The sequence below is a fragment of the Tachyglossus aculeatus genome, chromosome 2 (genome assembly GCF_015852505.1).
Source record: "Tachyglossus aculeatus isolate mTacAcu1 chromosome 2, mTacAcu1.pri, whole genome shotgun sequence".
In the NCBI taxonomy this organism is placed as follows: Eukaryota; Metazoa; Chordata; class Mammalia; order Monotremata; family Tachyglossidae; genus Tachyglossus; species Tachyglossus aculeatus.
The window spans coordinates 162,669,112-162,693,193 of NC_052067.1; the positions used below are offsets into that span (position 1 = coordinate 162,669,112).

The 24,082-nt window shown below is 44.0% G+C and overlaps 2 non-coding genes across 2 annotated transcripts; one reads left to right on the forward strand and one right to left on the reverse strand.

Moving 5' to 3' along the window:
- The first annotated feature begins 1,469 nt into the window (after nucleotides 1-1,469).
- On the forward strand, nucleotides 1,470-1,607 carry LOC119924873. Its single transcript, XR_005449555.1, has one exon. It is a non-coding gene; the product is annotated as a small nucleolar RNA SNORA7 (small nucleolar RNA).
- Nucleotides 1,608-2,202: 595 nt separating this feature from the next.
- Nucleotides 2,203-2,340, reverse strand: LOC119924320. Its single transcript, XR_005449103.1, has one exon. It is a non-coding gene; the product is annotated as a small nucleolar RNA SNORA7 (small nucleolar RNA).
- Nucleotides 2,341-24,082: the final 21,742 nt, after the last annotated feature.

Here is a 24,082-nt window from a genome sequence, read left to right on the forward strand (position 1 = left end):
GGCCAGATTTGGGAGGGAAGACAAGGAGGTCAGTCTTCGACATGTTGAGCTTTAGGTGGCGGGCAGACATCCAGATGGAGATGTCCTGAAGGCAGGAGGAGATGCGAGCCTGGAGAGAGGGGGAGAGAGCAGGGGCAGAGATGTAGATCTGGGTGTCATCAGCGTAGAGATGATAGTTGAAGCCGTGGGAGCGAATGAGGTCACCAAGGGAGTGAGTGTATATTGAGAACAGAAGGGGACCAAGCACTGAACCTTGGGGAACCCCCACAGTAAGGGGATGGGAGGGAGAGGAGAAGCCTGCAAAAGTCTTCTAAAAGTGATCATAATAATCACAAAAATTATGGTATTTGTTAAGCACTTACTATGTGCGAAGCATTGTTTTAAGCTCTGGGGTACATACTAGGTTATCAGGTTGTCGTACCTGGGGCTCACAGTCTTAATCCCCACTTTACAAATGAGGTAACTGAGGGCACAGAGAAGTTAAGTGACTTGCCCAAAGTCACATAGCTGACAATTGGCAGAGCTGGGATTAGAACCCACAACCTCTGACTCTCGAGCCCGTGCTCTTTCTACTTAGCCATGCTGCTTCTCAGTCGAGCATGAGTGAATGTCCTGTGCTTGGTCTTACATAGCTTTCAATCGATCAATCAATCAATCAATCAGTCAGTGGTATTTATTGAGCCCTCACTGTGTTCATCCCTCTAGACTGCAGTGTGGCTTAGTGGATAGAGCATGGACCTGGGAGTCAGTAGGACCTGGGTTCTAATTCCGGCTCCGCCACATGTCTGCTGTCTGACCTTGAACAAGTCACTTCTTTGGGCCTCAGTTACCTCAACTGTAAAATGGGGATGAAGAGTGTGAGCCCTGTGTGGGACAGGGATTGTATACAACCTGATTAACTTGTAACTATCCCAGTGCTTGGCACATAGTAAGCGCTTAACAAGTACAATAAGTATTATTATTACTGTTGACTAAGTTCATTATAGGCACGGAATGCTCCTGCTAAATCTGTTGCATTGTACTCTCCCAGTGCTTAGTACAGTGCTCTGCACATAGTGAGTTCTCAATAAATACCACTGATAGTGAGCTCATGTCTAGACTGTGAGCTCACTGTGGGCAGGAATGTATCTACTTCTTGTTATATTGTACTCTCCCAAGCGCTTAGTACAGTGCTTTGCACACAGTAAGTGCTCAATAAATGCGATTGAATGATTGATAGATTGATTCATAACACTGTACTAAGTGGTTGGGAGAGTTCAATAGAAGAGAGTTGGTAGACACTCTCCCTGCCTACAAAGAGTTCACAGTCTCAAGGGGGTTGCTCTTCTGGGGCCATTAAATGTGTTCATTTGCCTTAATGCTTTTCATGAAGCCAATCAATAGTATTTATTGAGTGCTTACTGTGTGCAGATCAGTGTACTAAGTGCTTGGGAGAGTACAATAGAACAGAGTGGATAGGCATGTTCGTGTCCCTTTTAGGGTCGCACCTGGAGAGTTTCCAGAACCCTACCAGTGTCGATTAAGGGAGGGAGAGTCAAGCAGAGGCCTACCCATTCCGTTCCTAGCTTGGGCAGTGGCTAGCGAGTGGAAGGCAATTTGCTACAAATCAAAACTCAACTGAGCTGGGCAGCAGGAGCATGGGAGAAAGTCAAGGGTGGAGACTCAAATTTACCGCCTGGAAAGAGGCAATGGTAAACCACTTCCAAATTTTTATCAAGAAAACTTTATGGCTGCACCACCGGGGCGATTGCAGATGGAGCTGGGGCATTCTGGGAGAGGTTGTCCATGACATCACTGTGGGTCGGAGATGACTCGACAGCAAAAGACTAGACAGATATGTTCCGTGCTTGCAACAACAGTTTCCTCAACTGTAAAAATAGGGATTCAATACCTCGGACTGTGAGCTCCATGTGGGACAGGAATTGTATGCTACCTAATTAATTTGTGTCTACCCCAGTACTTAGAACAGTGTTTGACACATTGTCTTATGCCGCCAAGTCGTCTCTGACCCGTAGCGATGCAATGGACATATCTCTCTCAGAACGCCCCACCTGCATCTGCATCGCTCTAGTAGTGGATCCAGAGAGTTGTCATGATAAAAATCCGGAAGTGGTTTACCATTGCCTCCTTCCACACAGTAAACTTGAGTCTCCGCCCTCCACTCTCTCCCATGCCGCTGCTGCCCAGAGCAGGGGAGTTTTGACTTGTAGCAGATTGCCTTCCACTCACTAGCCAATGTCCAAGCTAGGAATGGAATGGGTAGGCCTCTCCTTGACTGTCCCTCCCAGAGTCGACACTGATAGAGTACTGGAAACCCTCCAGGTGCGACCCTGAGGGGGGGTTTGACAAATAGTAAAACCTTTAACAAATACCATAAAAAAATTTTTAAATGACTTTACAGTCTAGAGGGACATTCTAGAAGTCATTCTAATGCTTTCTCCTCTGTCTATTTTAAAATGTAATTTATAAAATGGGAGAATGTTTACCAGCACATGGTGTTCCAATGTACCTTTAATAACCAGACAGTCCCAACTTTGGCATGTTTTGATTTCCACCAATATCTTCTAATTAAGAGGAGTCTGTTAAATTGCTTTTTAGGATCTCAAGAAACCCTTTCTTCAGGTGCATCCTCTACTAATAAAGTTAGCCTTGGCACACAAAGTGATTTAAAGAATGGTTCTATACAGAAGCCAAAATTCCATTATCTAAACTGGATCCATCAACAAATTTCAAAATATTCTCTATTAAACTGGGTCAGCATGGTTCTGCTGTTCATTACCAGATGTTCACTAGCTCTACAGGGCCAAAACCCTTCACTGCCTTCCCTTTAGACTGTACTCTCGTTATAGTCAGGGCATGATCTGATCATTTTGCAGTATTGTACTCTCCCAAATGCTTAGTACAATGCTCTGCACATAGTAAGTGCTCGATGAATACCATTGATTGATTGCAAAGTACCGTGGGTATCAATGCTTAGGCTAATATTTTTTCATTAGTACATCCAGAACTGCCATCATGCCCTGCTCCAGCCAGGCAGGGTGACAAGACAGTGGCTATATGAGGCCCTCTCAACTTTTTGAATGTTAGGAAGCTGTGACTGGGGTAGTTGGAGTGCTTACTGTGGGCAGAGCACTGTACTAAGCACCTGGGAGACTGTATTACTCTATTTATTTATTTATTTTACTTGTACATATATATTCTATTTATTTTATTTTGTTAATATGTTTGGTTTTGTTCTCTGTCTCCCCCTTCTAGACTGTGAGCCCACTGTTGGGTAGGGACTGTCTCTATATGTTGCCAACTTGGACTTCCCAAGCACTTAGTACAGTGCTCTGCACACAGTAAGCGCTCAATAAATACGATTGATTGATAATAATAATTATGGTATTTGTTAATAATAATAATGATGATGGCATTTGTTAAGCACTTACTATGTGCAAAGCACTGTTCTAAGCACTGGGGAGGTTACAAGGTGATAAGGTTGTCCCACATGGGGCTCACAGTCTTAATCCCCCTCCTCCCCCTCCGCATCCCTCCCACCCTCCCTCCTTCCCCTCCCCACAGCACCTGTATATATGTTTGTACAGATTTATTACTCTATTTTACTTGTACATATTTACTATTCTATTTTTTTATTTTGTTAATGTGTGTTGTTTTGTTGTCTGTCTCCCCCTTCTAGACTGTGAGTCTGCTATTGGGTAGGGACCATCTCTATATGTTACCAACTTGTACTTCCCAAGAGCTTAATGCAGTGCTCTGCACACAGTAAGCTCTCAATGAATACAATTGAATGAAATGAATGAATCCCCATTTTACAGATGAGGTAACTGAAGTACAGAGAAGTTAAATGACTTGCTCAAAGTCACACAGATGGCAATTGGCAAAGCTGGGATTTGAACCCATGACCTCTGACTCCCAAACCTGTGCTCTTTCCACTGAGCCACGCTGCTTCTTACGTCGGATGGTACAGTACAACAATAAACGCACATTCCCCCTTTCCACGCAGTTATTTTACCGAATTAAATACTGCAAAACTTCAAAAACTGGCAGCACCCATTGTTATTATTGATAATAATGATGATAATAACTGTATTTAAGTGCTTACTATGTGCCAGGCACTGTTTTGATACAAGTACATGGTAACTGCTCCTCCCTATGTTGAATCTGCTTGGGCAAACTTGTGGATCATGGTACACCAAAAACAGACTCGTATTCCACCAAGAATGCTCCTTAATACCACCTTCCTGTTTGGTCCAAATTGTGTAATGAAAACACACGTTAAGCACCTACTATGTGTTCTAAGCACTGTTCTAAGCGCTGCAAGTTAATCAGGTTGGACACATTGTACACATGAGGGAACTGAGGCACAGAGAAGTGAAGTGACTCGCCCAAGGTCACACAGCAGAAATGCGGCAGAGCCGGGATTAGAACCCAGGTCCTCTGACTCCCAGGCCTGTGCTCTCCTGGACACAACTCCTATCCTCAAGGAGTTTACAATCTGTTGGGGGAGACAGAAACAAAATAAATTACAAGTAGGATGAGGGGAGCAACCAACCAATTAAAAAGGTAACTGCTGCAGGGGGATGCTGGGGTTAGAAATTATCGAAGAGAGTATGGTAGGGACCGTCTCTATATGTTGCCGACTTGTAATTCCTAAGTGCTTAGTACAGGGCTTAGCACCCAGTAAGCTCTCAATAAATATGATTGAATGAATGAATACATAAATGAGGTAGCAGGGAAGGAAAATAGGATGGGGAGGTGAGAGACTAGTCAGGGAAGACTTCCCAGAGGAAATATCATTTTAGTAGGACTTTGAATAATAATAATAATAATAATAATGGTGGTATTTGTTAAGCACTTACTATGTACAAAGCACTGTTCTAAGCATAGGGGAGGTTACAAGGTGATCAGGTTGTCCCGCATGGGGCTCACAGTCTTAATGTCCATTTTACAGATGAGGGAACTGAGGCCCAGAGAAGTGAAGTGACTTGCCCAAAGTCACACCGCTGACAGTTGGCGGAGCTGAGATTTGAACCCATGACCTCTGGCTCCAAAGCCTGTGCTCTTTCCACTGAGCCATGCTGCTTTGAGTGCAGTGGTCTGTTAACTCTGAAAGGGGGAGAGCTCCAGAAAGGAGGGAGGAGATGAGCAAGGGGTCAGTAGTCAAGGTGGGATATGATAACAGCTTGGGTCACCATGGTGGTCATGTGGTTAGAGAGGAAGGGGTGGATTCTAAAGTTGTTGTCAAGGTAGAACCTACAGGATTTGGTGACAGATTGAATATGTGGGTTGTCACTCTCTCCACTAGGCCATACTGCTTCTCCTTGTGGTCAGGAATCACATCTACCGACTTGCTGTATTGGACTTTCCCAAGCCTAATTAATGATAATAATGATAATCAAGATATTTCAGCACTTACCATGTGCCAGGCACTGTACTAAGCACTGGGGTGTATACAAGCAAATTGGGTGGGGCACAGTTGCTATTCCATGTGGGGCTCACAGTCTCAATCCCCCTTTTACAGATGAGGTCACTGAGGCTCAGAGAAGTGAAGTGACTTGCCCAAGATCACACAGCAGACAAGTGGCAGAGATGGGATTAGAACCCATGACCTGATGACTCCCAGGCCCGGGCTCTGTCCACTGTGCCATGCTGCTCTGCTCCCAGTAAATGCTTAATAAATAGTAATAATATAATAATGATGGTATTTGTTAAGTGCTTACTATGTGCAAAGCACTATTTTAAGCGCTGGGGAGGATACAAGGTGATCAGGTTGTCCCACGTGGGGCTCACAGTCTTAATCCCCATTTTACTGTTGAGGTAACTGAGGCCCAGAGAAGTTAAGTGACTTGCCCAAAGTCACCCAGCCGACAAGTGGCAGAGGCAGGATTTGAACCCATGACCTCTGCCTCCCAAGCCCACGCTCTTTCCACTGAGCAATGCTGCTTCTCTAATACCACTGGTTGATTGATTCATTGATTCAGGAAATGAAAGCGGCAGCAGGAATTGTGAGTAACAAGGTAGTCTTGGCTAAGCGAGGCAAGGGTCCATCTTTTCACATGCCCAGTGTGAAAGGGAATGTTTTCTATCCATTCCTTGGAGCAGTGGCCTCTGCATACGCTGATAAAAATCTCCCATCAGAAGCATCACTTTCAAACCCACAGGGCAGAGATTCAACAGTAGATAGAGGTGGCAAAGGCCTTTTCTATCTTTCCATTTACATTAACAGCTTTGCATTTCAAAAGAGGAGAGCCGAGATGTTTATAGAATTCATTCCCAGATTCACAATTGTGCAGATATGGTACTTTCCCAGCAGTATTTTAAAAAGCACTGAGTCACTCTCTCGCCCGCCATGCATGAACACCTTAAAGGTCAGTTCTGAATAGCTGACATTCCAGAATTCTAGGAAATCCAAAATTTTCTTCTCTCTTCCACAACCATTTTCTGCCCCTCCTCACAAGTTCCTGATAAATATTTAAATGAGGAACAGGCCTCAGGTGGGTGGAATCGATCGATCAGTGGTATTTATTGAGTGCTTACTGTATGGAGAACTGTGTACTAAGTGCTTGGGACAGTATGGCTCAATGGAAAAGAGCACGGGCTTTGGAGTCAGAGGTCATGGGTTCAAATTCCGGCTCTGCCAATTGTCAGCTGTGTGACTTTGGGCAAGTCACTTAACTTCTCTGTGCCTCAGTTCCCTCATCTGTAAAATGGGGATTAAGACTGTGAGCCCCCCGTGGGACAACCTGATCACCTGGTAACCTCCCCAGTGCTTAGAACAGTGCTTTGCACATAGTAAGCGCTTAATAAATGCCATCATTATTATTATTATTATTACAACACAACAGAGTTGGTAGACATGGTCCCTGCCCACAGGAAGCTTACAGTCTAGAGAAAGATAGGATGGTTCGGGAGCGCATTTTCTGAATCTCTGTTCCTTCAGAAAAAGGAAAGTAGATCCAGAAATTGTGGATCCCTAATCTCCTTGGATTGGAAAAGGATTTTCCTATCATTTTGTTTATTTATTCCCATACGTTTTTGTTTTTGCCCTCTCAGTTTTTGGTACAAGTGGGAACATTGGTAAATGTAATGATGAAGATCAGGAGGAGGAGGTAAGTCCTGGCAGCTTTGTAGATTCAGTCAATCAATCATATCTATTGAGCATTTATTGTATGTAAGCACTGTACTGAGCACTTGGGAGAGTACTTTCCCTGCCCACAGGGAGTGTACAGTCCAGATAATAATTGTAATCATCTCCTTCACTAGACTGTAAATTTGTTATAGACAGGCAACGTATCTACCAACTCTGTTATATCGTACTCTCCCAAGAGCTTAGTACAGTGCTCTGAACACAGTAAGCACTCAATAAAATCATTGACTGATTGATTACAATATTTGTTAAGCACTTACTCTGTGCCAGGCATTGTACTAAGCACTGGGGATAGGTACAAAATAATCAGAGCAGACACAGTCACAAATGGGGCTCACAGTCTGACTAGGAGGGAATGGGATTTAATTTCCATTTTATAGATGAAGAAACTGAGGCACAAAGAAGTGAAGTGAATTGCCCAAGGTCATACAGCTGACAGTTGACAGAGCTGGAGTTAGAACCCAGGTCCTTTGACTCTCAGGTGTGTACTCTTTCCACTAGGCCACACTGCTTCTCAAAATGGAATTGCCCCTCATTGAGCTGAATGATTTTTGAGACATATTTACAAGGTGGCTAGAACCTCAGGTGTCAACACTAGAGAGAAAGATGTTAGCTGGAGGCCAACAGGACCATGGTATGTATGAGTGACCTTGGGAATTATTAGCACCTACGAGGCTGTGTTAGCTGGATGTTACTGTAGTCATGCTGTGTACGAATGATTTGGGGAATTATTACTGGCTATGAGGATGTGTTAGCTGGATATTATTGTAGCCATGGAATGTACAAATGACCTTGGAAACTATTACCCGCTACAGAGTTGTGTTAGCTGGACATTATTGTAGCCATGGTGTGTATGAGTGATTTGGGGAATTACTACCGGCTGTGAAGGTGTGTTAGCTGGACAATATTGTAGCCATGGAATGTACAAGTGACCTTGGGAATCATTACCGGCTATGAGGATGTGTTAGTTGGACATTACTGTAACCATGGTGTGTACAAGTGACCTTGGGAATTGTTGCCTGCTACGAGGATGTGTTAGCTGGACATTACTGTAGCCTCGGTATATACGAGTGACCTTGGAAATTACTACCAGCTATGAGAATGTGTTAGCTGGACATCACTGTAGCCATGGTGTGTACAGTGATTTTGACAATCATTACTAGGTAAAAGGATGTGTTAGTGGACATTATTGTAGTCATGGTGTGTATGAGGGATTTAGGGAATTATTACTGGCTATATGAGGATGTGTTAACTGAACGTTGTTGTAGCCATGGTGTGTACAAGTGACTTTGGGAATGATTGCCAGCTAAAAGGATGTGTCAACTGGATATTATTGGAGCCATGGTGGGTTTATTATGGCCAAAACAAATGTCTTTTCCCCTCTAATTCTGGTAACTAGGCTGCTCCTTCAACTGGTAAGGCCCAATACCTTCCCCTCAGACAGTTCCCAGTCAACATCGCTCCAAACAATGAAACTAAAACAAGAATGCCTCTTCTGAGTTTCACATGATTTTAAATGATTTAAGGATAACTCTGTCAATAGTATTTATCAGTCAATCGATCGTATTGTTGAGCGCTTACTATGTGCAGAGTATACTAAGTCCTTAGGAAAATGCAATTTCACTCATTCATTCATTCATTCAGTAGTATTTATTAAGCACTTACAATCTGCAGAGCACTGTACTAAAGGCTTGGGAAAGTACAATACAACAATAAACAGCTACATTCCCTGCCTATAACCAGCTCACAGCCTGGGGGTGGGAGAAAGATATAATACAGTGTAACAAGGTAACACACATTATTTATATTAATATCTGCCTCCCTCTCTTGACTGTAAGCTCACTGTGGGCAGGGAATGTGTCTGCTTATTGTTGTTTTATACTCTCCCAAGCTCTTAATACAGTGCTCTGCACGCATTAAGCATTCTATAAGTAAGATTGACTGACTAGACTTTGATTCAGAATTTAATAAAGATGCTTGATGAAAGCTTTCCAGGCTTAAATATAGTAATAGTATTTGTTAAGCACTTACTATGTGCCAGGTACTGCACTAAGTGCTGCAAGCAAATCTGTCTGGACAGTCGCTGTTCACATTTTACAGATGAGGAAACTGCAACATAAAGAATTGAAGTGACTTGCCCAAAGTCACACAGCAGACAATTGGCAGATTAGGGAGTAGAACCCATGAACTTCTGACTCTCAAGCCTGTGCTCTATCCACTGCATCATGCTGCTTCTCAGACTTGTGGGGCTGGGAGCTGGATATTTCTTTTGGATGAAATAATAATAATAATAACTTTGGTATTTGCTAAGCACTTACTATGTGTCAGATACTATATTAAATTCTGGAAACTAAATTACAGATAAGTAACCCATACTATAGATTGAGCTCTTGCAGGAGATAGTAATAATTATGGTATTTGATAAGCACTAACTATGTGCCAAGCACTATTCTCAGCACTGGGGTAGATACAAGAGAAGCAGCGTGGCTCAGTGGAAAGAGCCCGGGCTTTGGAGGCAGAGGTCATGGGTTCAAATCCCGGCTCTGCCAATTATCAGCTGTGTGACTTTGGGCAAGTCACTTAACTTCTCTGGGCCTCAGTTACCTCATCTGTAAAATGGGGATTAAGAATGTGAGCCCCCAGTGGGACAACCTGATCACCTTGTAACCTCCCAAGAGCTTAGAACAGTGCTTTGCACATAGTAAGCACTTAATAAATGCCATTATTATTATTATTACAAGGTAATCAGGTTGGACATAGTCCCTGTTCCAAGAAAGGCTCACACTCTCAAGCCCCATTTTTATAGATGAGGTAATTGAAGCTCAGAGAAGTGAAGTGACTTACTCAAGGTCACACAGCAGGCAAGTGCCAAGAAGCTGAGAAGTGCTGCTTAGAGAAGCAGCATGGCTTAGTGGAAAGAGTCCGGGCTTGGGAGTCAGAAGTTGTGGGTTCTAATACTGCCTCTGCCACTTGTCAGCTGTGTGACCTTGGGCAAGTCACTTAATGTCTCTGTGCCTCAGTTTCCCTATTTGTAAAATGGAGATGAAGACTGTGAGCCCCACTTGGGACAACCTGATCACCTTGTATCTACTCCAGTGCTTAGAACAGTGTTTAGCACATAGTAAGCACTTAACAAATACCATTATTATTATTATTAAGTGGCAGACCTGGGATTAGAACCCAGGATCTTCTGCCTCCCAATGATGATGACATTTATTAAGCACTTACTATGTGCAAAGCACTGTTCTAAGCACTGGGGAGGTTACAAGGTGATCAGGTTGTCCCACGGGGGGCTCACAGTCTTAATCTCCATTTTACAGGTGAGGTAACTGAGGCACGGAGAAGTTAAGTGACTTGCCCAAAGTCACACAGTTGACAAGTGGCAAAGCCAGGATTAGAACCCACGACCTCTGACACCCAAGTCCAGGCTCTTTCCACTGAGCACACTGTCTCCCAATCCAGTGTTCTATTGCCATGCTGCTTCGAATAAAATTGCCTTAGAGAATTTAAGCAGTTTTTCTGCCAAAGACAATCCATAATTGAGGAAACAAGGAGGGATCTTTACAATGGTGCAGTTGACAGAGGATTAACTAAAACAGAACTTCCTCAAGGTCCCCTCTCTCAGCCCAAATATGAATTCCATCCTCCATAGCCCACTGGTTGCTTTAGTCCCACTGCAGTGTAATCCGCTGCAGCTGAAGCAGGGAAAAACTGTCGAAGCCCTGGGACAATGATCCAGGAAATTACGACACAAAGAAGTGATGTGTTCCCTACCCACCCACCCCGCAACACAAGGGGCTTATACTCTAACAGTAGGACAGACATAAAAATATTTACAACTAGAGAAGCAATTTTTAGAGAAGAATAGAGAAGAATATTTACAATTAGAGAAGCAGCATGGCTCAGTGGAAAGAGCCCGGGCTTTGGAGCCAGAGGTCATGGGTTCAAATCCCGGCTCCGCCAATTGTCAGCTGTGTGACTTTGGGCAAGTCACTTAACGTCTCTGTGCCTCAGTTACCTCATCTGTAAATTGGGGATTAAGGACTGTGAGCCCCCTGTGGGACAACCTGACAACCTTGTTACCTTCCCAGCGCTTAGAACAGTGCTTTGTACATAGTAAGTGCTTAATAAATGCCATTAATATTATTATTATTAACTAGGGTAACATCCCTCTAGACTCTAAGCTCATCATGGGCAGGAAAGGTGACTACCAACTCTGTTGTACTGTTCTATTGTATTCGCCCAAGCACTTAGTACAGTGCTCTGTACACCTGTAGTGCTCAATAAATGTGACTGATTGATTGATCCAAAAAAATACAAACAGACCCAGAAGCCACAGTTTGCATATCCTGTTTGATATCTTCTTTTCCTTCTCATTACTCTCTCAAAGGAAGACGGGTTTTTTCTCCCTCACCTTTCTTGCTCTGCCGGAACTTCATTCTTTCCCAATCTTCACTTTTATCAGTTCAAATATTCTTGGGAGCCAGGAGAGCCATTTGTCTGAGAAGTCACTTAACTTCTCTGTTGCCTCAGTTTCTTCAGCTGTAAAATGGGGAATAAGACTGTGAGCCTCATATGGGACATGGACCGTGTGCTACCTGACTTAGTTTGTTTCTACCCCAGCACTTAGAATAGTGCCTGGAACATAGTAAGCGCTTAACGATGCCATAAAAAAGTCGCAGAGCTGAGATTAGAACCCAGGTCTGTCTGATTCCCAGGTCCACGCTCTATCCACTAGGCCATTTGTCTTCCCTGATACTGTTGTTCATTCATTCATTCATTCAATTGTATTTATTGAGCACTTACTGTGTGCAGAGCACTGAAGCTGTTTTATACATAACATTTTGAAAGTCCTCCTAAAGGGAGTTTCAAATTAAACAGACAAAATGGCCCTGTTACAGATAGTTCAGACATTAGAACATGATTCTTTCATCCACATTAAGAAGGTCTCTTTGCACTAGTTTTTCTGAGCCATAGCAAACAGTCATGTTGTCTTCTGGGTCTATTTCATTCTCATAATTTATCGTGCCATTCCTTTATTCCAAGGTCACGCTCCAGTCCTAGCTTAGGGCATGTTGAACAGTGGGTGATTGTATATTCCCTTCTTAGCAAGCTTACCTTAGTAGCGTGGACAGAAAAACAGGATTAGGATGGGGATTTAGGGCTGTGCCTATTTCCAGCACCATAAAGAGATTACTCCTTTTTAACAGAGTCAAGGGTGAAACCAGGCCAATAAAGAGAGTGCAGGGTCATCGAGATCTCACCCCATTTCTGCTTACTCTGAACCCAAACCGAACAACCGTAACACCACAAGCACTACTAAGCCACTCCCTCCCATTTTCAGCACTTATCCATTTAATTACACTGCTCTTCAACTCACATTCTCTCTCTGGCCTGGAAGGCCCTCTCTCCTCAAATCTGACAGACAGTGACTCTCCCCACCTTCAAAGCCTTATTGAGGGAACATCTCCTCCAAGAACTAAGACTAAGCACCCCTTTCCTCTTTTCCCACTCCCTTCCGCGTCACCCTGACTAGATCCTTTTATTTAACCCCTCTCCAGCCCCATACATCCACATCTGTCACATTTATTTCTACTGTCTGTCTCCCCCTCTAGACCGCAAGCTCATTGTGAGCAGGGAATATGTTTGTTTATTGTTCTATTGTACTCTCCCAAGTACTTTGTACAGTGCTCTGCACACAGTGAGCATTCAATAAATACAACTGAATGAATGAATGAAATCTATATATACTTTTCAATTGAACATGATCTTATTTATTTTAATTGCACTAATTGTAAATATTTTGATGTCTCACCTCCCTCATTAGAGACTGATATCATCTCTAGACTGTGACCTCTTTGTGGGCAGGAATGTGTCTGCTTGTTGTTGGATTGTACTCTCCCAAGTGCTTAGTACAGTGCTCTGCACACAGTAAGCGCTCAATAAATATGATTGAATGAATGAATGAATGTGGACAATATGTCACTTCTCTGTGTTGTACTTTTTCCCAAACGCTTAGTACATGTCACTGCACCTAAAGAGTACTCAGTAAATGCTATTATTATTACAACCACCATGTGCTTGGGACTTGAGCATACTGATGCTCACCCATTTACGTGCATCTCGTTACAGTCTATCATTTCCCCTATCTGCAATTTATTTTGACATCTGTCTACCTGATAAGACTGTAAGCTCCTTGTGGCCAGGGAGCACATCTATCAATTCCGTTTACATACTCTCAAAAGGACTAGGACAGAGCTCCGCACACAGTAAGCTCTCAATAAATATCATCGATCAATTGATTGATTGCCTAAGGAGATCTGATGCCATCGTCAGCTTTAAAGGTTGGGATTCCCTGGTCATGTGACCCCTTGCACTTCCTTTTGTCTCCAAATAGAAAGGAAGAAATGACAGATGTTACTGGTTATGTTTCATTAAGACTCATCTCCTTGAGAATTCATTTCCTCTAAATTTCAAAATATCTGACATCATTCCAATGGAAGAAGCCCTATTCAGAAGCCAAATGGGTTTAATGTGGAAAAGTTGGACCCTAAATTAAGACTACTCTTTATTCTCAACTTTCTTTCTCACTGTTTTAATTCCAGCTGATTGTAAAGATAGAAGGGTAAGTCACAAACAACAGGATTTGCCATCTTTTGAAAACAAACAAGTTGGATGAAGTAACGAAGACTTTCAGCACCTTAGCTGCCAAAATGTTTGGTGGTGAACTTGTTGAGGCAGTTACTTTGCTTTGGGCAGGGAACATGTCTACCAACTCTTGTTATATTGTTCTCTCCCAAGGGCTTAGCACAGTGCTCTGTACACAATAAATGCTCAATTAATACTATTGATTGATCTAGTACTTAACCTGTGTAGAAGGGTTGGCAGAAGAAGTAGTAATACTGTGTTATTTGTTAAGCACTTACTATGTGCTGGGCACTGTTTGTTCCCCGTTTTACAGATGAGGGAACTGAGGCCCAAAGAAGTGAAGTGACTTGCCCAAGGTTACACAGCAGACAAGTGGCAAAGCCTGGATTAGAAGACTGTAAACTCGTTGTGGGCAGGGAATGTGTCTGTTTCTTGTTATATTGCACTTTCCCAAGCGCTTAGTCCAGTGCTCTGCACACAATAAACACTCAATAAATATGATTGAGTGAATGAACCCAGGTCCTCTGACTCAAAGACCTGTGCTCTATCCACTGTTTCTCTATTGTTCTTTCTCAAGTATTTAGTAGAGTGCCCTGAACACAGTAGGCATTCAATCAATACCACTGGTTGATTAATGGGTTGAGCACCTAATGTGTGTGAAGTACTGGGCTAAACACTTAGGATTGTTTAATATTAGAATTATTGAGCATGCACTAAATGCAGTGCACTGTTCTAAGCACTTGGAGAAAACCAACAGCTACAGAAATATCCAGTATGGGACATACACAGCGTGGCCTAGTGACTAGAGCACGGGCCTGGGAGTCAGAAGGGCCTGGGTTCTAATTCTGGTCCCGCCACTTGTCTGCTGTGTGACACTGGGTGAGTCACTTTACTTCTCTGTGCCTCAGTGACCTCATCTGTAAAATGGGGATTAAGACTGTGAGCCCCACATGAGAGAGGGACTGTGTCCAACCCAAGTTGCTTGTATCCACCCTGACACTTAGTACAGTGCCACACACACAGTAAGTGCTTAACAAATACCATAATAATTATAATAACCTGATTTGCTTCTGTCCACCCCAGTGCTTAGGACAGTGCCCAGCCCATAATAAAGCATTTAACAAATAACATTATTATTACAGTAATTATTATTACCTGGACCTGTTTGGCTTAGCTGTGGAACTGGCTGGAGTTATTCCAGTAAAGTGAAACCTTCTTTGGGTAGGGAATAGATCTGGGCCTTCTGTTCTTTTTTTGTTTTTTTTTTTAAGGTATTTGTTAAGCGCTAACAAATCCGTTAGTTCATCAGTTTGGACACAGTCCAACTCCCACATGGGGTTCACAGTCTTAATCCCCATATGAAAGATGAGGTATCTGAGACACAGAGAAGTGAAGTGAGTTGCCCTTGATCACACACTGGACAAATGTAGGAGGCAGGATTAGAAGCCCAGTCCTTCTGAATCCCAGGCCTGGATTCTATCCACTAGGCCAAGCCACTTCTCGGTTGTTCTTTCCCAAGTGTTTGGTAGTGTTCATTCATTCAGTCATATTTATTGAGCGCTTACTGTGAGAAGAGCACTGTATTAAGCACATGGAGAGTACAATACAACAATAAACAGAGTGTACTGAACACAGTAGGCAGTCAGTCAATACCACTGGGATTGTTCAATGGAATCAGTAGACACAATTCCTGCCATCAAGCTGCCTACAGTCTAGCGGGGAAGACAGACATAAAAATATCTGAGACTTGCATGAAAATTGATTAATTGAATAATACAATCAAGTACACACACACACAGACACACACCCACACCCACATACACACACACAAAAGCATACCCTCACAAATGCTGATGTTGGGCATAAATAACTCAAGTTTAAAAAGTCACTATCACTGTTAGAACAAGTAGCTCTGGGACTCTGTTCCCTGAGATTAGTATAAAATGCAGGGAACCACACAACCAAGCAAAACCAAACCACAAGGCCACAAGTGAGTCAGGCTTCAGTTTGAGTCAGAACATGTTGCAAATGAAAGAAATAGCTAAGAACATTAGGGGAAATGAATCCAAATGCTTCACAAGCTACTACGAAACACTGAATTCAGGCGCTCAGTATGGTACTCTGCACGAAGTAAGAGCTTAATCAATACCTTTGATTGAATTTGCATTGCTCAGTGGAAAGAGCATGGACTTTGGAGTCCGAGGTCATGGGTTCAAATCCCGGCTCTGCCAACCGTCAGCTGTGTGACTTTGGGCAAGTCGTTTCACTTCTCTGGGCCTCAGTTACCTCATCTGTAAATGGGGATTAAGACTGTGAGCCCCCTGTGGGACAACCTGATCACCTTGTAACCTTCCCAATGCTTAGAACAGTGCTTTGCACATAGTAAGTGCTTAACAAATGCCATATTATTATTTTTTGGGAAGCAGCGTGGCTCAGTGGAAAGAGCCTGGGCTTTGGAGTCAGAGGTCAGGGGTTCAACTCCTGGCTCCACCAACTGTCAGCTGTGTGACTTTGGGCAAGTCACTTCACTTCCCTGTGCCTCAGTGACCTCATCTGTAAAATGGGGATTAAGACTGTGAGTCCCCTGTGGGACAACCTGATCACCTTGTAACCTCTCCAGCACTTAGAACAGTGCTTTGCACATAGTAAGTGCTTAATAAATGCCATCATTATTATTATTATTATTATTTGCCTGTCTTCCCCCCTCTAGACTGTAAGCTTGTGGCCAGGGAATGTGTTTGTTTATTGTTGTATTTGTACTTTCCCAAGCGTTTAGTACGGTGCTCTACACACAGTAAGCGTTCAAAAATACAAATGAATGAATGAATGACTCCAAACTGAAAGGAGCACAGAGTCAGGGGGGTGATGTATGCTAACTCCTACTTCTAGACTCAATGGCCTGGGAATTCCTGGGGCAGGGTGGATTAATAATTTAGGTATTTATCTCTTTAGAAAGATGGCCTCAGTGGCAGTAATATATCATTAAACGAAGAGCAGAGTCTTAAAAGTGAAATGTATTGAACAACAAGAGAAACATTTTGAGTGTCTTCACATAAATACCCATTCTTTTTCAGGTGTGTGTACAGGAATTCTTTAAAAAAATAATATTTGTTAAGTGCTTACTAGATGCCAGGCAAGTAGTAAGCACTGGGGTACAGATAAGGTAATCAGGTTGGACACAGCCCACGTCCCACATCAGGTTGACAGTCAATCTCCATTTTGCAGATGAGGTAACTGAGATAGAGAGTCAATCAGTCAATTGTATTTATTGAGCACTTACTGTGTTCCAAACACTATGCTAAGCGCTTGGGGAAGTACAATGTAGCAATAGAAGTGAAATGACTTGGCCAAAGTCACACAGCAGATGAGTGGTGGAGCCAGCATTAGAACCAGCATTAGAGAAGCAGCATGGCTCAGTGGAAAGACCATGGGCTTTGGAGTCAGAAGTCATGGGTTCAAATCCTGGCTCCACCAATTGTCAGCTGTGTGACTTTGGGCAAGTCACTTCACTTCTCTGTGCCTCAGTTACCTCATCTGTAAAATGGGGATTAAAACTGGGAGCCCCCTGTGGGAGAACCTGATCACCTTGTAACCTCCCCAGTGCTTTGAACAGTGCTTTGCACATAGCAAGCACTTAATAAATGCCATAAAAAAACCCCAGGTCCTCTGACTCCCAGAACCATGCTCTATCCACTAGGCCATGCTGCTTTTGACATTTTTAGATGTATATTCATAAATCCTTCATTCTCGTGCTCCAGAATTGAGGAAATGCAGTTGGGGAGTTTAGAAACTCAATCAGGAAGATAGCATTGGAATTGACCTGTGGACTGACTGCTGCTTACCGTGTGTGGAGCAATAAGAATTCCCATGGAGTGGTAGTTTAGAAAACCTCGCATAAAGAAGGAGTGTGTACAAGTGGGGTTCCAAGGAAAGGCAGGGGGGTTTCCATTTCATCACCGTGGTCTTCCAGGAAGGAAATGAAGGCTGTTACTGATAGCATCGACAACTGGACAGGGACTTGCCCTACTTAGTTGCAGAAAATAGATTTGAATGTTTCCCTGTGCTTGAAGTCTTCTTGTTCATGGAATCCGTCTAGTGGATAATATAATTACTCTGGCCACCTGTGCTTCTGACCCCATTCCCTCTCATTTTATGAAATCTCTCGCTCTGTTCCTTCTCCCCTCCTTAACTTCCATCTTCAACCGCTCACTCTCCACAGGTTCCTTCCCCTCTGCCTTTAAACATGCCCACGTCTCTCCCATCCTAAAAAAAACCCTCTCTTGACCCCACCTCACCTCCTAGTTATCGCCCTATCTCCCTCCTATCATTCCTTTCCAAACTTCTTGAATGAGTCATCTATATGCGCTGCCTCAAATTCCTCAATGCCAACTCTCTCCTTCACCCCCTCCAATCTGGCTTCCATCCTCTACATTCCACCGAAACTGCCCTCTCAAAGGTCACCAATGACCTCCTGCTTGCGAAATCCAACAGCTCATACTTTATCCTAATCCTCCTCAACCTCTCTGTGAGCCCACTGTTGGGTAGGGACTGTCTCTATATGTTGCCAACTTGTACTTCCCAAGCGCTTTGTACAGTGCTCTGCACACAGTAAGCGCTCAATAAATATGATTGATTGATTGATTCGACACTGTGGACCACCCACTTCTCCTCAACACACTATCCAACCTTGGCTTCACAGACTCCATCCTCTCCTCATTCTCCTCTCAACTCTCTGGCCGTTCATTCTCAGTCTCTTTTGCAGGCTCCTCCTCCCCCTTCCATCCCCTTACTGTAGGGGTTCCTCAAGAGTCAGTTCTTGGTCCCCTTCTGTTCTCGATCTACACTCACTCCCTTGGTGAACTCATTCACTCCAACGGCTTCAACTATCATCTCTACACTGATGACACACAAATCTACATCTCTGCCCCTGCTCTCTCTCCCTCCCTCCAGGCTCGCATCTCCTCCTGCCTTCAGGACATTTCCATCTGGATATCTGCCCGCCATCTAAAATTCAACATGTCCAAGACTGAACTCCTTGTCTTCCCTCCCAAACCCTGCCTTCTCCCTAACTATCCCATCACTGTTGACAGCACTACCATCCTTCCTGTCTCATAAGCCCGCAACCTTGGTGTCATCCTCAACTCCGCTCTCTCGTTCACCCCTCACATCCAAGTTGTCACCAAAACCTGCCAGTCTCAGCTCCGCAACATTACCAAGATCCTCCCTTTCCTCTCCATCCAAACACTACCCTGCTTATTCAAGCTCTCATCCTATCTTGTCTGGATTATTGCATCAGCCTCCTCTCCGATCTCCCATCCTCCTGTCTCTCCCCACTTCAGTCCATACTTCTCACCGCTGCCCGGATCGTCTTTGTGCAGAAAAACTCTGGGCATGTTACTCCCCTCCTCAAAAATCTCCAGTGGCTACCAATCAACCTACGCATCAGGCAAAAACTCCTCACCTTTGGCTTCAAGGCTCTCCATTACCTCGCCCCCTCCTACCTCACCTCCCTTCTCTCCTTCTACAGCCCAGCCTGCACCCTCTGTTCCTCTGCCACTAATCTCCTCACCGCACCTCGTTCTCACCTGTCCCGCCGTCGACCCCCGGCCCACATCATCCCCCTGGCCTGGAATGCCCTCCCTCCGCACTACCGTGAAGCTAGCTCTCTTCCTCCCTTCAAAGCCCTACTGAAAGCTCACCTCCTCCAGGAGGTCTTCCCAGACTGAGCTCCCTCCTTCCTCTCCCCCTCCTCCCCCACCCCCTCCCCCCGCCTTACCTCCTTCCCCTCCCCACAGCACCTGTATATATGTATATATGTTTGTACATATTTATTACTCTATTTTTTTATTTTCTTTGTACATATTTATTCTATTTATTTTATTTTGTTAATATGTTTTGTTCTCTGTCTCCCCCTTCTAGACTGTGAGCCCACTGTTGGGTAGGGACCGTCTCTATATGTTGCCAACTTGTACTTCCCAAGTGCTTAGTACAGTGCTCTGCACACAGTAAGTGCTCAATAAATACGATTGATTGAATGAATGAATGAATAATTAGGACCTGAAGCCAGACTTATGGTAAATACTGTGCTTTCAGATACAGTCCCTGTCCCACAAACAGCTCACAGTCTAAAAGGGTGGGTGAACGATCTCCATTTTAGGGGATAGAGCACAGGCCTGGGAGTCAGAAGGACCTGGGTTCTAATCCTGGCTCCACCACTTCTCTGCCTTGTGACCTTAGGCAAGTCACTTAAGTTCTCTGTGGCTCGGTTCCCTTATTTGTAAAACAGGGATTAAGTCTATAAACCCCACGTGGGCTGTGGACTGTGACCAACCTGATTAGCTTGCATCTACCTCAGCACTTAGTGCAGGGCCTGGCACATAGTGAACACTTAACAAATACCAATAAAAACAAAAAGGTAACTATTCAAGGGCCAGTGATCTCTCTTTCAAATGTCAGGGTAACATGAAGGTTTCAATCGTTCCTCCATCAACTAGGTAATGAATGGAGAAAGCCAAAATCCAGGGTTTCCTTTGCTGAATCCTCCTTTATTACAATATAATAATGATGATGGCATTTATTAAGCAAAGCAAAGCACTGTTCTAAGCGCTGAATCCACTCCTTGTGCACAGGGAATGTGCCATGTGTAACTTTGGCATATTTCCAAGTGCTCAGTAGCAATCAGTCAATCAATCATGTATGTTGAGCGCTTACTGTGTGCAGAGCACTATAACCCACTGTTGGGTAGGGACTGTCTTTATATGTTGCCAACTTGTACTTCCCAAGCACTTAGTACAGTGCTCTGCACACAGTAAGCACTCAATAAATACGATTGATTGATTGATTGAGAGTGCAGTGTAACGAAGTTGGTAGAAACATTGCCTGCCCACAAGGAGCTTACAAGAGCATTCTCCTCAGTACGAGTCAGTAGCAGTGTGTTCTAGAGGAAAGAACAAGGAGCTAGGACTCAAAAGATCTGGGTTCTCATCTCAGCTGGTCACTGACCTGTTGTGTGATCTTGGTCAAGTCACTGAAAACGTTCTGGGACTCAGTTTTCAGGTGATTTCTGAGTGTTTGGTTTTCTTGGCTATCCATACCTCTGCCCCCTTCTGTAAGTGGGGATAATTAAAAATAATATTTGTGGTAATTGTTAAGGGCTTACTCAATGCTAAGCACTGAACTGTCAGGCAGTCAATCAATAGTATCTATTGAGTGCTTACTGTGCACAGAGCATTGTACTAATCTCTTGGAAGAGTGCAATATAACATTATAACAGACATATTTCCTGCCTATGGTAAGCTTCCAGTTTAGAGAAGTAGACAGACATTAAAAGAAATAAATACATTAAAGATATGTACATAAGTGTTGTGGGGATGAGTAAAGGGAGCAAGTCAGGGTGACGCAGAAGGGAATGGAAGAAAAGGAAAGGAGGGCTTATTCAGGGAAGGCCTCCTGGAAAAAATGTGCTTTCAATAAAGCTTTCGGGTGGGGGAGAATAATTGTCTGTCGGATTTGAGAAGGGAGAGTGTTCCAGGCCAGAAGCAGGACAGGACGTTGGTAAGAGGTTGGAGGCAAAATAGTTGAGACCAAGGTACAGGGAGAAGGCTGGCATTAGAGGAACCAAGTGTGTGGGCTGAATTGTAGTAGGAGAGTAGTGAGGTGAGGTAGGAGGGTCAAGGTGGTTGGGCGCTTTAAAGCTGAACTGAGTCCTGGAGTGGATATACTAAAAGCAAATTGGGGACAGTGTCTGTCTTTACTTGGGGCTCATACTCTAAGGGGGAGGGAGAACAGATAATAGCTCATTCCCATTTTTACAGATGAGGAAACTGAGGCACAGAGTAGTTACATGACTTAGAGAAGCAGTGTGGCTCAGTGGAAAGGGCACGGGCTTTGGAGTCAGTGGTCATGGGTTCAAATCCCATCTCTGCCAGTTGTCAGCTGTATGACTTTGGGCCAGTCACTTAATTTCTCTGTGCCTCACTTACCTCATCTGTAAATTGGGGATTGACTGTGAGCCCCCTGTGGGACAACCTGATCACCTTGTAACCTCTCCAGCGCTTAGAACAGTGCTTTGCACATAGTAAGCACTTAATCAATGCCATCATTATTATTATTACTCAAGGTCACATGGCCAGCAAGTGGCAGAGCTGGGTTTAGAACCCAAGACGCTCTGACTCCCAGGGCCTGGCTCTATCCACTAGACCATACTCTTCTCAACACTTCCAACCCGTTAAGCCAACCTTTTTGACTTGATTAGGGCAGACAAATTGTGATTCCAAGTCTTGTTCATTCATTCAATCATATTTATTGAGCGCTTACTGTGTGCAAAGCACTGTACTAAGCACTTGGGAGAGTACAAAATAATGATAAACAAACACTTTCCCTGCCCACAACGAGCTTTTGTTCTAGAGCCTTCATTAGGGAGATGGAAGCTGTTAAATGGGGATAATAGTACATGTTTCTAGCTTCCACACAAGGCTATTGGGAGGATACAATGTGAAAATTGATTCATTCATTCATTCAATCGGATTTATTGAATGCTTATTGTGCCCTTTCCTCTCCATCCAAACCGCTACCTTGCTGGTTCAATCTTTCGTCTTATCCCGACTGGATTACTTCATCAGCCTCCTCTCTGATCTCCCATCCTCCTGTCTCTCCCCACTTCAGTCTATACTTCACGCTGCTGCCCAGATCATCTCTGTGCAGAAACGCTCTGGGCATGTTACTCCCCTCCTCAAAAATCTTCAGTGGCTGCCTGTCACCCTACGCATCAAGCATAAACTCCTCACTCTCAGTATCAAGGCTCTCCATCACCTCGCCCCCTCCTACCTCCCTTCTCTCCTTCTCCAGCCCAGCCCGCACCCTCCTCTCTTCTGCCACTAACCTCCTCACTGTACCTCGTTCTCGCCTGTCCCACCGTCGACCCCCAGCCCATGTCCTCCCCCTGGCCTGGAATGCCCCTCTTCCACACATCTGCCAAGCTAGCTCTCTTCTTCCCTTCAAAGCCCTACTGAGAGCTCACGTCCTCCAAGAGACCTTCCCAGATTGAGCCCCCTTTATTCTCTCCTCCTCCCCATCCCCCCAGCCCTACCTCCTTCCCCTCCCCACAGCACCTGTATATATGTTTGTACCGATTTATTACTCTATTTATTTTACTTGTACATATTTACTATCCTATTTGTTTTGTTAATGATGTGCATTTAGATTTAATTCTATTTGTTCTGATGACTTGACACCTGTCCACATGTTTTGTTGTCTGTCTCCCCCTTCTAGATTGTGGGCCCTTTGTTGGGCAGGGACCGTCCCTATATGTTGCCAATTTGTACTTCCCAAGGGCTTAGTACAGTGCTCTGCACACAGTAAGCACTCAATGAATATGATTGAATGAATGAATAATAATAATAATAATAATAATAATGGCATTTATTATGCGCTTACTATGTGGAAAGCACTGTTCTATGCTGGGGAGGTTACAAGGTGATCAGGATGTCCCCCGGGGGGGCTCACAGTCTTAGTTCTCATTTTACAGGTGAGGTAACTGAGGCCCAGAGAAGTTAAGTGACTTGCCCAAAGTCACACAGCTGACAATTGGCGGAGCCGGGATTTGAACCCACGACCTCTGACTCCAAAGCCCGTGCTCTTTCCACTGAGCCACTGCTTCTCCGTGAATGAATGAATGCAAAGCACTGTACTAAGTGCCTGGGAGAGTACAAGACAACAACAGATATATTTGCTCCCCTCAGCAAGCTCACAGTCTAGAGGGCTGTTGGGAAACTGTCCTAGAAAAACAAAAGCCTTGTCCAATAAACAAGGTATTTCTATTACTACTAGCAGTAGTGGGAATTTCCAAGCTCCATCTCTAAGGCTGTCTTCAATTGATAACTCAGTGGTATTTACTGAACATATACTGTGGGCAGAACACTGTACTAATACAGTGTATTGTACACTTGGGAAAATACAATATGAGTTAGACATGTTCCCTGCCTGCAAGGGGCTTACAGTCTACAGTGGAAGACAGGCATTAAAAAAAAATTACAGATGGGAGATATATTAAAGGATATGTACAGAAGCGCTGTGAATCTGGATTGAGTATCCAAGTGCTCAGAGTGGGACATAGGAGAAGCAGCATGGCATAGTAGATAACGGACGGGCCTGGGAGTTAGAAGGTCATGGGTTCTAATCCACATGTCTACTGTGTGACTTTGGGCAAGTCACATCACTTCTCTGTGCCTCAGTTACTTCATCTGTAAAATGGGGATTGATTGATTCATTCAATCGTATTGATTG